This window comes from Calliopsis andreniformis, unplaced genomic scaffold (genome assembly GCF_051401765.1).
Source record: "Calliopsis andreniformis isolate RMS-2024a unplaced genomic scaffold, iyCalAndr_principal scaffold0018, whole genome shotgun sequence".
NCBI classification, from domain to species: Eukaryota; Metazoa; Arthropoda; class Insecta; order Hymenoptera; family Andrenidae; genus Calliopsis; species Calliopsis andreniformis.
This window is the reverse complement of record NW_027480430.1, coordinates 14,285,157-14,302,567: the sequence shown is the minus strand read 5'-3', so window position 1 is coordinate 14,302,567 and position 17,411 is coordinate 14,285,157.

Here is a 17,411-nt window from a genome sequence, read left to right as displayed (position 1 = left end):
CTCAATCCTCAATCCTCAGTCCTCAAACCTCAATCCTTAATCCTCAATCCTGAATCCTCAATCTTCAGCCCTCAGTCCTCAACTATCAATTGTCAATCCTCAATCCTCAATAGAATATCATGAATTCACAGTTTTCAATACTCAATACTCAGCCTGCAATCTTCAAATCTCTATCCACACACATCAATTCTCAACACTCAACCCTCAACACTCAGTCCCCAACCCTCAATATTCAAACCTCAATCCTCAATCCTCAATCCACAATCCTCAACCTTCAATCCTCAATACTCAATCTTCAATGCTCAATCCTCAATCCTCAATCCTCAATACTCAATATTCAATCCTCAATCCTCTATCCTCAATCCTCAATCCTCATTCTTCGATCCTCAATACCCAATCCTCAATCTTCAATCCACAATCCTCAATCCTCTATACTCAATCCTCAATCCTCTGTCCTAGGTCCTCAAACCTCAATCCTCAACCCTCAGCCCTCATCCTCAATCCTGAATCCTCAATCCTCAACCCTCAATCTTCTATCCTCAATACACAATCTTCAATCCTCAATACTCAATCTTCAATCCTCAATCCTCAATCCACAATCCTCAACCTTCAATCCTCAATACTCAACCTTCAATCCTCAATCCTCAATCCTCAATCCTCAATTCGCAATCCTCAATACTCAATCTTCAATCCTCAATACTCAATATTCAATCCTCAGTCCTCAATCCTCAATCCTCAATCCTCATTCTTCGATCCTCAATACCCAATCCTCAATCTTCAATCCTCAATCCTCAATCCTCAATTCTCAATCCTCAATCCTCAATCCTCTGACCCTAGTCTTCAAACCTCAATCCTCAACGCTCAGCCCTCATCCTCAATCCTCAATCCTCAATCCTCAATATTCAATCCCCAATCCTCAATCCTCAATCCTCAATTCGCAATCCTCAATAGTCAATCTTCAATCCTCAATACTCAATATTCAATCCTCAATCCTCAATCCTCATTCTTCGATCCTCAATACCCAATCCTGAATCTTCAATCCTCAATCCTCAATCCTCAATTCTCAATACTCAATCCTCTGTCCTTAGTCCTCAAATCTCAATCCTCAACCCTCAGCCCTCATTCTCAATCCTGAATCCTCAATCCTCAACCCTCAATCTTCAATCCTCAATACTCAATCTTCAATCCTCAATTCTCATTCTTCGATCCTCAATACCCAATCCTCAATCTTCAATCCTCAATCCTCAATCCTCAATTCTCAATCCTCAATCCTCAATCCTCTGTCCTTAGTCCTCAAACCTCAATCCTCAACCCTCAGCCCTCATCCTCAATCCTCAATCCTCAATCCTCAATCTTCAATCCTCAATCCTCAATCCTCAATCCTCAATTCGCAATCCTCAATAGTCAATCTTCAATCCTCAATACTCAATATTCAATCCTCAATCCTCAATCCTCATTCTTCGATCCTCAATACCCAATCCTCAATCCTCAATCCTCAATCCTCAATTCGCAATCCTCAATAGTCAATCTTCAATCCTCAATACTCAATATTCAATCCTCAATCCTCAATCCTCATTCTGCGATCCTCAATACCCAATCCTCAATCTTCAATCCTCAATCCTCAATCTTCAATCCTCATTCCTCAATCCTCAATCCTCAATCCTCAGTCCTCAATTTTCAATCCTCAATACTCAATCTTCAATCCTCAATTCTCAATCCTCAGTCCTCAATTTTCAATCCTCAATACTCAATCTTCAATCCTCAATCCTCAATCCTCAATCCTCAATCTTCAATCCTCAATCCTCAATCCTCAATCCTCATTCTTCAATCCTCAATCCTCAACCTTCAATCGTCAATACTCAATCTTCAATCCTCAATCCTCAATCCTCAATCCTCAATCCTCAATCCTCAATCTTTAATCCTCAATCCTCAGTCCTCAATCCTCAATCCTCAATCTTCAACCCTCAATACTAAATCTTCAATCGTCAATCCTCAATTCTCAAACCTCAACCCTCAATGCTCAATCCTCAATCTTCAATCCTCAATATTCGATCTTCAACCCTCAATCCTCAATCTTCAATCCTCAATACTCAATCTTCAATCCTCAATCCTCAATCCTCAATCCTCAATCCTCATTCTTCAATCCTCAATATCCAATCCTCAATCTTCAATCTTCAATCCTCAATACTCGGTCTTCAATCCTCAATCCTCAATCTTCAATCGTCAATACTCAATCTTCAATCATCATTCTTCAATCCTCAATACCCCATCCTCAATCTTCAATCCTCAATCCTCAATCCTCAATTCTCAATCCTCAATCCTCAGTCCAGAGTCCTCAAACCTCAATCCCGAATCCTCAATCCTGAATCCTCAATCCTCAATCCTCAGTCCTCAAACCTCAATCCTTAATCCTCAATCCTGAATCCTCAATCTTCAATCCTCAATACTCAACCTTCAGTCCTCAATCGTCTGTCCACAAACCTCAATTCTGAATCCTCAACCGTGAATCCTCAATTTTCAGCCCTCAGTCCTCAACAATCCGTTGTCAATCCTCAATCCTCAATAGAATATCCTCAACTCACAGTTTACAATACTCAATACTCAATCTGCAATCTTCAAATCTCTTTCCACAAACATCAATCCTCATCACTCAACCCTCAACACTCAGTCCTCAATGTTCAATCCTCAATCCTCAGTCCTCAATCTTCAATTCTCAATACTCAATCTTCAAACCACCATCTTCAATCCTCAATCCTCAATCCTCAATCCTCAATCGTCAATCTTCAATGCTCAATACTCAATCTTCAATCCTCAATCCTCAATCCTCAATCCTCAATCCTCAACCCTCAATCTTCAATCCTCAATACTCAATCTTCAATCCTCAATCCTCAGTCCTCAAACCTCAATTCTGAATCCTCAATACTGAATCGTTAATCTTCAGCCCTCAGTCCTCAACATTCAGCTGTCAATCCTCAATCCTCACTAGAATATCCTCAACTCACAGTTTTCAATACTCAATACTCAATCTGCAATCTTCAAATCTCTATACAGAAACATAAATTCTCATCACTCAAACCTCAACACTCAGTACTCAATGTTCAGTCCTCATCCTCAATTTTGAACCTTCAATCCTCAATACTGAATCTTCAATTCGCAATCCTCAATCCCCAATCCTCAATCCTCAAACCTCAATCCTCAATCTTCAATCCTCAATACACCATCTTCAACCCTCAATCCGCAATCCTCAATCCCCGTTCGTCAACACTCAATACCCAATCCTCAATCTTCAATCCTCAATCCTCAATTCTCAATTCTCAATCCTCAATCCTCAGACCTCAGACATCAATATTCAACACTCAGTCCTCGTCCTCAATCCACAACCCTCAATCCTCGACCCTCAATCTTTAATCATCAATATTCAATCTTCAATCCTCAATCCTCAATCCTCAATCGTCAATCCTCAAACCTCAATCTTCACACCTCAAACCTCAATCCTCAATCATCAATGTTCAAACCTCAATACCCAATCCTCAGTCTTCAATCCTCAATCCTCAATCCTCAATCCTCAATCCTCAACCCTCAATCCTCAGTCCTCAAACCTCAATCCTGAATCCTCAATCCTGAATCCTCAATCTTCAGCCGTCAGTCCTGAACAATCAGTGGTCAATCCTCAATCCTCAATAGAATGTCATGAATTCACAGTTTTCAATACTCAATACTCAACCTGCAATCTTCAAATCTCTATCCACAAACATCAATTCTCATCACTCAACCCTCAACACTCAGTCCCCAATCCTCAATATTCAAGCCTCAATCCTCAATCCTCAATCCACAATCCTCAACCTTCAATCCTCAATACTCAATCTTCAATCCTCAATCCTCAATCCTCAATCCTCAATTCGCAATCCTCGATACTCAATCTTCAACCCTCAATACTCAATATTCAATCCTCAGTCCTCAATCCTCAATCCTCAATCCTCATTCTTCGATCCTCAATACCCAATCCTCAATCTTCAATCCTCAATCCTCAATCCTCAATTCTCAATCCTCAATCCTCAATCCTCTGTCCTTAGTCCTCAAACCTCAATTCTCAACCCTCAGCCCTCATCCTCAATCCTCAATCCTCAATCCTCAATCTTCAATCCAAAATCCTCAATCCTCAATCCTCAATTCGCAATCCTCAATAGTCAATCTTCAATCCTCAATACTCAATATTCAATCCTCAATGCTCAATCCTCATTCTTCGATCCTCAATACCAAATCCTCAATCTTCAATCCTCAATCCTCAATCCTCAATTCTCAATCCTCAATCCTCTCTCCTTAGTCCTCAAACCACAATCCTCCACCCTCAGCCCTCATTCTCAATCCTCAATCCTCAATCCTCAACCCTCAATCTTCAATCCTCAATACTCAATCTTCAATCCTCAATTCTCATTCTTCGATCCTCAATACCCAATCCTCAATCTTCAATCCTCAATCCTCAATCCTCAATTCTCAATCCTCAATCCTCAATCCTCTGTCCTTAGTCCTCAAACCTCAATCCTCAACCCTCAGCCCTCACCCTCAATCCTCAATCCTCAATCCTCAATCCTCAATCTTCAATCCTCAATCCTCAATCCTCAATCCTCAATTCGCAATCCTCAATCCCCGTTCGTCAACACTCAATACCCAATCCTCAATCTTCAATCCTCAATCCTCAATTCTCAATTCTCAATCCTCAATCCTCAGACCTCAGACATCAATATTCAACACTCAGTCCTCGTCCTCAATCCACAACCCTCAATCCTCGACCCTCAATCTTTAATCATCAATATTCAATCTTCAATCCTCAATCCTCAATCCTCAATCGTCAATCCTCAAACCTCAATCTTCACACCTCAAACCTCAATCCTCAATCATCAATGTTCAAACCTCAATACCCAATCCTCAGTCTTCAATCCTCAATCCTCAATCCTCAATCCTCAATCCTCAACCCTCAATCCTCAGTCCTCAAACCTCAATCCTGAATCCTCAATCCTGAATCCTCAATCTTCAGCCGTCAGTCCTGAACAATCAGTGGTCAATCCTCAATCCTCAATAGAATGTCATGAATTCACAGTTTTCAATACTCAATACTCAACCTGCAATCTTCAAATCTCTATCCACAAACATCAATTCTCATCACTCAACCCTCAACACTCAGTCCCCAATCCTCAATATTCAAGCCTCAATCCTCAATCCTCAATCCACAATCCTCAACCTTCAATCCTCAATACTCAATCTTCAATCCTCAATCCTCAATCCTCAATCCTCAATCCTCAATCCTCTCTCCTTAGTCCTCAAACCACAATCCTCCACCCTCAGCCCTCATTCTCAATCCTCAATCCTCAATCCTCAACCCTCAATCTTCAATCCTCAATACTCAATCTTCAATCCTCAATTCTCATTCTTCGATCCTCAATACCCAATCCTCAATCTTCAATCCTCAATCCTCAATCCTCAATTCTCAATCCTCAATCCTCAATCCTCTGTCCTTAGTCCTCAAACCTCAATCCTCAACCCTCAGCCCTCATCCTCAATCCTCAATCCTCAATCCTCAATCCTCAGTCCTCAATTTTCAATCCTCAATACTCAATCTTCAATCCTCAATTCTCAATCCTCAGTCCTCAATTTTCAATCCTCAATACTCAATCTTCAATCCTCAATCCTCAATCCTCAATCCTCAATCTTCAATCCTCAATCCTCAATCCTCAATCCTCATTCTTCAATCCTCAATCCTCAACCTTCAATCGTCAATACTCAATCTTCAATCCTCAATCCTCAATCCTCAATCCTCAATCCTCAATCCTCAATCTTTAATCCTCAATCCTCAGTCCTCAATCCTCAATCCTCAATCTTCAACCCTCAATACTAAATCTTCAATCGTCAATCCTCAATTCTCAATCCTCAACCCTCAATGCTCAATCCTCAATCTTCAATCCTCAATACTCGATCTTCAACCCTCAATCCTCAATCTTCAATCCTCAATACTCAATCTTCAATCCTCAATCCTCAATCCTCAATCCTCAATCCTCATTCTTCAATCCTCAATATCCAATCCTCAATCTTCAATCTTCAATCCTCAATACTCGGTCTTCAATCCTCAATCCTCAATCTTCAATCGTCAATACTCAATCTTCAATTATCATTCTTCAATCCTCAATACCCCATCCTCAATCTTCAATCCTCAATCCTCAATCCTCAATTCTCAATCCTCAATCCTCAGTCCAGAGTCCTCAAACCTCAATCCCGAATCCTCAATCCTGAATCCTCAATCCTCAATCCTCAGTCCTCAAACCTCAATCCTTAATCCTCAATCCTGAATCCTCAATCTTCAATCCTCAATACTCAACCTTCAGTCCTCAATCGTCTGTCCACAAACCTCAATTCTGAATCCTCAACCGTGAATCCTCAATTTTCAGCCCTCAGTCCTCAACAATCCGTTGTCAATCCTCAATCCTCAATAGAATATCCTCAATTCGGAGTTTACAATACTCAACACTCGTTCTGCAAGCTTCAAATCTCTATCCACAAACATCAATTCTCATCACTCAACCCTCAACACTCAGTCCTCAATGTTCAATTCTCCATCCTCAATCCTCAATCCTCGATCCTCAATCCTCAATCCTCAATCCTCAATCCTCAATTTTCAATCCTCAATACTCAATCTTCAATCCTCAATCCTCAATCCTCAATCCTCAATCCTCTGTCCTTAGTCCTCAAACCTCAATCCTCAACCCTCAGCCCTCACCCTCAATCCTCAATCCTCAATTCTCAACCCTCAATCTTCAATCCTCAATACTCAATCTTCAATCCTCAATCCTCAGTCCTCAAACCTCAATTCTGAATCCTCACTACTGAATCGTTAATCTTCAGCCCTCAGTCCTCAACATTCAGCTGTCAATCCTCAATCCTCACTAGAATATCCTCAACTCACAGTTTTCAATACTCAATACTCAATCTGCAATCTTCAAATCTCTATCCAGAAACATAAATTCTCATCACTCAAACCTCAACACTCAGTACTCAATGTTCAGTCCTCATCCTCAATTTGGACCTTCAATCCTCAATACTGAATCTTCAATTCGCAATCCTCAATCCCCAATCCTCAATCCTCAATCCTCAACCCTCAATTCGCAATCCTCAATAGTCAATCTTCAATCCTCAATACTCAATATTCAATCCTCAATCCTCAATCCTCATTCTTCGATCCTCAATACCCAATCCTCAATCTTCAATCCTCAATCCTCAATCTTCAATCCTCATTCCTCAATCCTCAATCCTCAATCCTCAGTCCTCAATTTTCAATCCTCAATACTCAATCTTCAATCCTCAATTCTCAATCCTCAGTCCTCAATTTTCAATCCTCAATACTCAATCTTCAATCCTCAATCCTCAATCCTCAATCCTCAATCTTCAATCCTCAATCCTCAATCCTCAATCCTCATTCTTCAATCCTCAATCCTCAACCTTCAATCGTCAATACTCAATCTTCAATCCTCAATCCTCAATCCTCAATCCTCAATCCTCAATCCTCAATCTTTAATCCTCAATCCTCAGTCCTCAATCCTCAATCCTCAATCTTCAACCCTCAATACTAAATCTTCAATCGTCAATCCTCAATTCTCAATCCTCAACCCTCAATGCTCAATCCTCAATCTTCAATCCTCAATACTCGATCTTCAACCCTCAATCCTCAATCTTCAATCCTCAATACTCAATCTTCAATCCTCAATCCTCAATCCTCAATCCTCAATCCTCATTCTTCAATCCTCAATATCCAATCCTCAATCTTCAATCTTCAATCCTCAATACTCGGTCTTCAATCCTCAATCCTCAATCTTCAATCGTCAATACTCAATCTTCAATCATCATTCTTCAATCCTCAATACCCCATCCTCAATCTTCAATCCTCAATCCTCAATCCTCAATTCTCAATCCTCAATCCTCAGTCCAGAGTCCTCAAACCTCAATCCCGAATCCTCAATCCTGAATCCTCAATCCTCAATCCTCAGTCCTCAAACCTCAATCCTTAATCCTCAATCCTGAATCCTCAATCTTCAATCCTCAATACTCAACCTTCAGTCATCAATCGTCTGTCCACAAACCTCAATTCTGAATCCTCAACCGTGAATCCTCAATTTTCAGCCCTCAGTCCTCAACAATCCGTTGTCAATCCTCAATCCTCAATAGAATATCCTCAATTCGCAGTTTACAATACTCAATACTCAATCTGCAATCTTCAAATCTCTATCCAGAAACATAAATTCTCACCACTCAAACCTCAACACTCAGTACTCAATGTTCAGTCCTCATCCTCAATTTTGAACCTTCAATACTCAATACTGAATCTTCAATTCGCAATCCTCAATCCCCAATCCTCAATCCTCAATCCTCAATCCTCAATCTTCAATCCTCAGTACTCCATCTTCAACCCTCAATCCGCAATCCTCAATCCCCGTTCGTCAACCCTCAATACCCAATCCTCAGTCTTCAATCCTCAATCCTCAATTCTCAATTCTCAATCCTCAACCCTCAGACCTCAGACATCAATATTCAACACTCAGTCCTCGTCCTCAATCCACAACCCTCAATCCTCGACCCTCAATCTTTAATCATCAATATTCAATCTTCAATCCTCAATCCTCAATCCTCAAACCTCAACCTTCACTCCTCAAACCTCAATCCTCAATCATCAATGTTCAAACCTCAATACCCAATCCTCAGTCTTCAATCCTCAATCCTCAATCCTCAATCCTCAATCCTCAACCCTCAATCCTCGGTCCTCAAACCTCAATCCTGAATCCTCAATCCTGAATCCTCAATCTTCAGCCGTCAGTCCTGAACAATCAGTGGTCAATCCTCACTCCTCAATAGAATGTCATGAATTCACAGTTTTCAATACTCAATACTCAACCTGCAATCTTCAAATCACTATCCACAAACATCAATTCTCATCACTCAACCCTCAACACTCAGTCCCCAATCCTCAATATTCAAGCCTCAATCCTCAATCCTCAATCCACAATCCACAATTCGCAATCCTCAATAGTCAATCTTCAATCCTCAATACTCAATATTCAATCCTCAATCCTCAATCCTCATTCTTCGATCCTCAATACCCAATCCTCAATCCTCAATCCTCAATTCGCAATCCTCAATAGTCAACCTTCAGTCCTCAATACTCAATATTCAATCCTCAATCCTCAATCCTCATTCTTCGATCCTCAATACCCAATCCTCAATCTTCAATCCTCAATCCTCAATCTTCAATCCTCATTCCTCAATCCTCAATCCTCAACCCTCAATCCTCAATCCTCATTCTTCAATCCTCAATACCCAATCCTCAGTCTTCAATCCTCAATCCTCAATCCTCAATTCTCAATCCTCAATCCTCAGTCCTCAGTCCTCAAACCTCAATCCCGAATCCTCAATCCTGAATCCTCAATCCTCAATCCTCAGGCCTCAAACCTCAATCCTTAATCCTCAATCCTGAACCCTCAATCTTCAGCACTCACTCCTCAATCCTCAGTCCTCAGTCCTCTACCCTCAATCCTCAACCCTCAGCCCTCATCCTCAATCCTCAATTCTCAATCCTCAATCCTCAACCTTCAATCCTCAATACTCAATCTTCAGTCCTCAATCCTCTGTCCACAAACCTCAATTCTGAATCCTCAATCCTGAATCCTCAATTTTCAGCCCTTAGTCCTCAACAATCCGTTGTCAATCCTCAATCCTCAATAGAATATCCTCAACTCACAGTTTACAATACTCAATTCTCAATCTGCAATCTTCAAATCTCTATCCACAAACATCAATTCTCATCACTCAACCCTCAACACTCAGTCCTCAATGTTCAATTCTCAATCCTCAATCCTCAATCCTCAATTCTCAATCCTCAATCCTCAATTTTCAATCCTCAATACTCAATCTTCAATCCTCAATCCTCAATCCTCAATCATCAATCTTCAATCCTCAATCCTCAATCCTCAATCCTCAATCCTCAATCCTCAATACTCAATCTTCAATGTTCAATACTCAATCTACAATCTTCAATCCTCAATCCTCAATCCTCAATACTCATTCGTCAATCCTGAATCCTCAGCCTTCAATCCTCAATACTCAATCTTCAATCCTCAATCCTCAATCCTCAATCCTCAATCCTCAATCCTCAATCCTCAATCTTTAATCCTCAATCCTCAGTCCTCAATCCTCAATCCTCAATATTCAACCCTCAATACTAAATCTTCAATCCTCAATCCTCAATTCTCAATACTCAACCCTCAATGCTCAATCCTCAACCTTCAATACTCAATACTCGATCTTCAATCCTCAATCCTCAATGCTCATTCTTCAATCCTCAATACCCAATCCTCAATCTTCAATCTTCAATCCTCAATACTCGGTCTTCAATCCTCAATACTCAATCTTCAATCGTCAATACTCAATCTTCAATCCTCAATCCTCAATCCTCAATTCTCAATCCTCAATCCTCAATCCTCTGTCCTTAGTCCTCAAACCTCAATCCTCAACCCTCAGCCCTGATCCTCAATCCTCAATCCTCAATACTCAATCTTCAATCCAAAATCCTCAATCCTCAATCCTCAATTCGCAATCCTCAATAGTCAATCTTCAATCCTCAATACTCAATATTCAATCCTCAATACCCAATCCTCAATCTTCAATCCTCAATCCTCAATCATCAATTCTCAATCCTCAATCCTCAATCCTCAGAACGAAAACATCAATACTCATCCCTGAGGCCTCGTCCTCCATCCACAAACCTCAATCCTCAATCCTCAATCTTCAATCCTTAATCCTCAATCCTCAATCCTCAATCCTCAATCCTCAATCCTCAGTCCTCAAACCTCAATCCTTAATCCTCAACCCTGAATCCTCAATCTTCAGCACACACTCCTCAACAATCAGTTGTCAATCCTCAATCCTCAATAGAATACCATAAACTCACAGTTTTCATTACTCAATACTCAATCTGCAATCTTCAAATCTCTATCCACAAACATCAATCCTCATCACTCAACCCTGAACACTCAGTCCCCAATCCTCATTATTCAATTATCAATTCTCAATCCTCAATCCACAATCCTCAACCTTCAATCCTCAATACTCAGTCTTCAATGCTCAATCCTCAATCCTCAATCCTCAATTCTCAATCCTCAATCGTCAATCTTCAATCCTCAATGCTCAATCTTCAATCCTCAATCCTCAATCCTCAATCCTCAATCCTCATTCTTCAATCCTCAATACCTAATCCTCAATCTTCAATTCTCAATCCTCAATCCTCACTTCTCAATCCTCAACCCTCAGTCGTCAGTCCTCTAACCTCAATCCTCAACCCTCAGCCCACACCCTCAATCCTCAATTCTCAATCCTCAATCCTCAATCTTCAATCCCCAATACTCAATCTTCAATCCTCAATCCTCAATCCTCAATTCTCAATCCTCAATCCTCAGTCCTCAATCCTCAAGCCTCAATCCTCATTCTTCAATTCTCAATACCCAATCCTCAATCATCAATCCTCAATCCTCAATCCTCAATTCTCAATCCTCAATCCACAATCCTCAGAACTCAAACATCAATACTCATCCCTGAGACCTCGTCCTCAATCCACAACCCTCAATCCTCAATCCTCAATCTTCAATACTCAATCCTCAATCCTCAACCCTCAATCCTCAATCCTCAGTCCTCAAACCTCAATCCTTATTCCTCAATCCGGAATCCTCAATCTTCAGCACTCACTCCTCAACAATCTGTTGTCAATCCTCAATCCTCAATAGAATATCATAAATTCACAGTTTTCATTACTCAATACTCAATCTGCAGTCTTCAAATCTCTATGCACAAAAATCAATTCTCATCAATCAAGCCTCAACACTCAGTCCCCAATCCTCAATATTCAATCCTCAATTCTCAATCCTCAATCCACAATCCTCAACCTTCAATCCTCGATACTCAGTCTTCAATGCTCAACCCTCAACCCATAATCCTCAATTCTCAATCCTCAATCGTCAATTCTCAATCCACAATCCTCAACATTCAATCCTCAATACTCAATCTTCAATCCTCAATCCTCAGTCCTCAAACCTCATTTCTGAATCCTCAATCCTGAATCCTCAATCTTCTGCCCTCAGTCCTTAACAATCCGTTGTCAATCCTCAATCCTCAATAGAATATCCTCAATTCACAGTTTACAATACTCAATACTCAATCTGCAATCTTCAAATCTCTTTCCACAAATATCAATTCTCATCACTCAACCCTCAACACTCAGTCCTCAATGTTCAATCCTCAATCCCCAATCCTCAATCTTCAATCCTCAATACTCAATCTTCAATCCACCATCTTCAATCCTCAATCCTCAATCCTCAATCCTCAATCGTCAATCTTCAGTGCTCAATACTCAATCTTCAATCCTCAATCCTCAATCCTCAATCCTCAATCCTCAATCCTCATTCTTCAATCCTCAATACCCAATCCTCAATCTTCAATCCTCAATCCTCAATCCTCAATTCTCAATCCTCAATCCTCAATCCTCAATCCTCAACACTCAATACTCAATCCTCATTCTTCAATCCTCAATACCCAATCCTCAATCTTCAACCTTCAATCCTCAATACTCGGTCTTCAATCCTCAATCCTCAATCCTCAATCCTCAATCCTCAATCCTCAATCGTCAATCTTCAATGCTCAATACTCAATCTTCAATCCTCAATCCTCAATCCTCAATCCTCAATCCTCAATCCTCATTCTTCAATCCTCAATACCCAATCCTCAATCTTCAATCCTCAATCCTCAATCCTCAATTCTCAATCCTCAATCCTCAATCCTCAATCCTCAACACTCAATCCTCGACCCTCAATCTTTAATAATCAATATTGAATCTTCAATCCTCAATCCTCAATCCTCAATCCTCAATCCTCAAACCTCAACCTTCACTCCTCAAACCTCAATCCTCAATCATCAATGTTCAAACCTCAATACCCAATCCTCAGTCTTCAATCCTCAATCCTCAATCCTCAATCCTCAATCCTCAACCCTCAATCCTCAGTCCTCAAACCTCAATCCTGAATACTCAATCCTGAATCCTCAATCTTCAGCCGTCAGTCCTGAACAATCAGTGGTCAATCCTCAATCCTCAATAGAATGTCATGAATTCACAGTTTTCAATACTCAATACTCAACCTGCAATCTTCAAATCACTATCCACAAACATCAATTCTCATCACTCAACCCTCAACACTCAGTACCCAATCCTCAATATTCAAGCCTCAATCCTCAATCCTCAATCCACAATCCTCAATTCGCAATCCTCAATAGTCAATCTTCAATGCTCAATACTCAATATTCAATCCTCAATCGTCAATCCTCATTCTTCGATCCTCAATACCCAATCCTCAATCCTCAATCCTCAATCCTCAACCCTCAATGCTCAATCCTCAACCTTCAATCCTCAATACTCGATCTTCAATCCTCAATCCTCAATCCTCATTCTTCAATCCTCAATACCCAATCCTCAATCTTCAATCTTCAATCCTCAATACTCGGTCTTCAATCCTCAATACTCAATCTTCAATCGTCAATACTCAATCTTCAATCCTCATCCTTCAATCCTCAATATCCCATCCTCAATCTTCAATCCTCAATCCTCAATCCTCAATTCTCAATCCTCAATCCTCAGTCCGCAGTCCTCAAACCTCAATCCCGAATCCTCAATCCTGAATCCTCAATCCTCAATCCTCAGTCCTCAAACCTCAATCCTTAATCCTCAATCCTGAATCCTCAATCTTCAGCACTCACTCCTCAATCCTCAGTCCTCAGTCCTCAAACCTCAATCCTTATTCCTCAATCCGGAATCCTCAATCTTCAGCACTCACTCCTCAACAATCTGTTGTCAATCCTCAATCCTCAATAGAATATCATAAATTCACAGTTTTCATTACTCAATACTCAATCTGCAGTCTTCAAATCTCTATCCACAAAAATCAATTCTCATCAATCAAGCCTCAACACTCAGTCCCCAATCCTCAATATTCAATCCTCAATTCTCAATCCTCAATCCACAATCCTCAACCTTCAATCCTCGATACTCAGTCTTCAATGCTCAACCCTCAACCCATAATCCTCAATTCTCAATCCTCAATCGTCAATTCTCAATCCACAATCCTCAACCTTCAATCCTCAATACTCAATCTTCAATCCTCAATCCTCAGTCCTCAAACCTCATTTCTGAATCCTCAATCCTGAATCCTCAATCTTCTGCCCTCAGTCCTTAGCGATCCGTTGTCAATCCTCAATCCTCAATAGAATATCCTCAATTCACAGTTTACAATACTCAATACTCAATCTGCAATCTTCAAATCTCTTTCCACAAATATCAATTCTCATCACTCAACCCTCAACACTCAGTCCTCAATGTTCAATCCTAAATCCCCAATCCTCAATCTTCAATCCTCAATACTCAATCTTCAATCCACCATCTTCAATCCTCAATCCTCAATCCTCAATCCTCAATCGTCAATCTTCAGTGCTCAATACTCAATCTTCAATCCTCAATCCTCAATCCTCAATCCTCAATCCTCAATCCTCATTCTTCAATCCTCAATACCCAATCCTCAATCTTCAATCCTCAATCCTCAATCCTCAATTCTCAATCCTCAATCCTCAATCCTCAATCCTCAACACTCAATACTCAATCCTCATTCTTCAATCCTCAATACCCAATCCTCAATCTTCAACCTTCAATCCTCAATACTCGGTCTTCAATCCTCAATCCTCAATCCTCAATCCTCAATCCTCAATCCTCAATCGTCAATCTTCAATGCTCAATACTCAATCTTCAATCCTCAATCCTCAATCCTCAATCCTCAATCCTCAATCCTCATTCTTCAATCCTCAATACCCAATCCTCAATCTTCAATCCTCAATCCTCAATCCTCAATTCTCCATCCTCAATCCTCAATCCTCAATCCTCAACACTCAATCCTCAATCCTCATTCTTCAATCCTCAATACCCAATCCTCAATCTTCAATCTTCAATCCTCAATACTCAATCTTCAATCCTCAATCCTCAATCCTCAATCCTCAATCTTCAATCCTCAATCCTCAATCCTCAATCCTCAATCCTCAATCCTCAATCCTCAATCTTCAATGTTCAATACTCATTCTACAATCTTCAATCCTCAATCCTCAATCCTCAATACTCATTCTTCAACCCTCAATCCTCAACCTTCAATCCTCAATACTCAATCTTCAATCCTCAATCCTCAATCCTCAATCCTCAATCCTCAATCCTCAATCTTTAATCCTCAATCCTCAGTCCTCAATCCTCAATCCTCAATCTTCAACCCTCAATACTAAATCTTCAATCCTCAATCCTCAATTCTCAATCCTCAATTCTCAATCCTCAATCGTCAATCTTCAATCCTCAATCATCAATCTTCAGTCCTCGATACTCAATCTTCAATCCTCAATCCTCAATCCTCAATACTCAATCTTCAATCCTCAATACTCAACCGTCAACCTTCAATCCTCAATACTCAATCTTCATTCCTCAATCAGTCAATCATCAATCCTCAATCCTCATTCTTCAATCGTCAATACCCAATCCTCAATCTTCAATCCTCAATCCTCAATCCTCAATCCTCAATCCTCAATCATCAATCCTCAATCTTCAATCCTCAGTCCCAAATCATCAATCCTCAATACTCAATCCTCAATCCTCATTCTTCAATCCTCAATACTCAATCTTCCATCCTCAATCCTCAATCCTCAATACTCAATCCTCATTCTTCAATCCTCAATACCCAATCATCAATCTTCAATCCTCAATCCTCAATCCTCAATTCTCAATCCTCAATCCTCAGCCCTCAGAACTCAAACATCAATACTCATCCCTGAGACCTCGTCCTCAATCCACAACCCTCAATACTCAATACTCAATCTTCAATCCTCAACCCTCAATCCTCAATCCTCAATAGAATATCATAAATTCACAGTTTTCATAACTCAATACTCAATCTGCAATCTTCAAATCTCTATCCACAAACATCACTTCTTATCACTCAACCCTCAACACTCAGTCCCCAATCCTCAATATTCAAACCTCAATCCTCAATCCTCAATCCACGATCCTCAACCTTCAATCCTCAGTACTCAATCTTCAATCCTCAATCCTCAATCCTCAATCCTCAATTCGCAATCCTCAATAGTCAATCTTCAATCCTCAATACTCAACCTTCAGTCCTCAATCGTCTGTCCACAAACCTCAATTCTGAATCCTCAACCATGAATCCTCAATTTTCAGCCCTCAGTCCTCAACAATCCGTTGTCAATCCTCAATCCTCAATAGAATATCCTCAATTCGCAGTTTACAATACTCAACACTCGTTCTGCAATCTTCAAATCTCTATCCACAAACATCAATTCTCATCACTCAACCCTCAACACTCAGTCCTCAATGTTCAATTCTCCATCCTCAATCCTCAATCCTCGATCCTCAATCCTCAATCCTCAATCCTCAATCCTCAATTTTCAATCCTCAATACTCACTCTTCAATCCACAATCCTCAATCCTCAATCCTCAATCCTCAATCGTCACTCGTCAATCCTCAATACTCAATCTTCAATCCTCAATCCTCAATCCTCAATCCTCAATCCTCAATCCTCAATCCTCAATCTTCAATCCTCAATACTCAATCTGCAATCTTCAATCCTCAATCCTCAATTGTCAATACTCATTCTTAAATCCTCAATCCTCAATCCTCAATCCTCAATACTCAATCCTCAATCCTCAATCTTTAATCCTCAATCCTCAATCCTCAATCCTCAATTCCCAATCTTCAACCCTCAATACTAAATCTTCAATCCTCAATCCTCAATTCTCAATCCTCAACACTCAATCCTCAATCCTCAATCTTCAATCCTCAATACTCGATCTTCAATCCTCAATCCTCAATCTTCAATCCTCAATACTCAATCTTCAATCCTCAATCCTCAATCCGCAATCCTCGATCCTCATTCTTCAATTCTCAATACCCAATACTCAATCTTCAATCCTCAATCCTCAATCCTCAATTCTCAATCCTCAATCCTCAATCCTCAGAACTCAAACATCAATACTCATCCCTGAGACCTCGTCCTCCATCCACAAACCTCAATCCTCAATCCTCAATCTTCAATCCTCAATCCTCAATCCTCAATCCTCAATCCTCAATCCTCAATCCTCAGTCCTCAAACCTCAATCCTTAATACTCAACCCTGAATCCTCAATCTTCAGCACACACTCCTCAACAATCAGTTGTCGATCCTCAATCCTCAATAGAATATCATAAACTCACAGATTTCATTACTCAATACTCAATCTGCAATCTTCA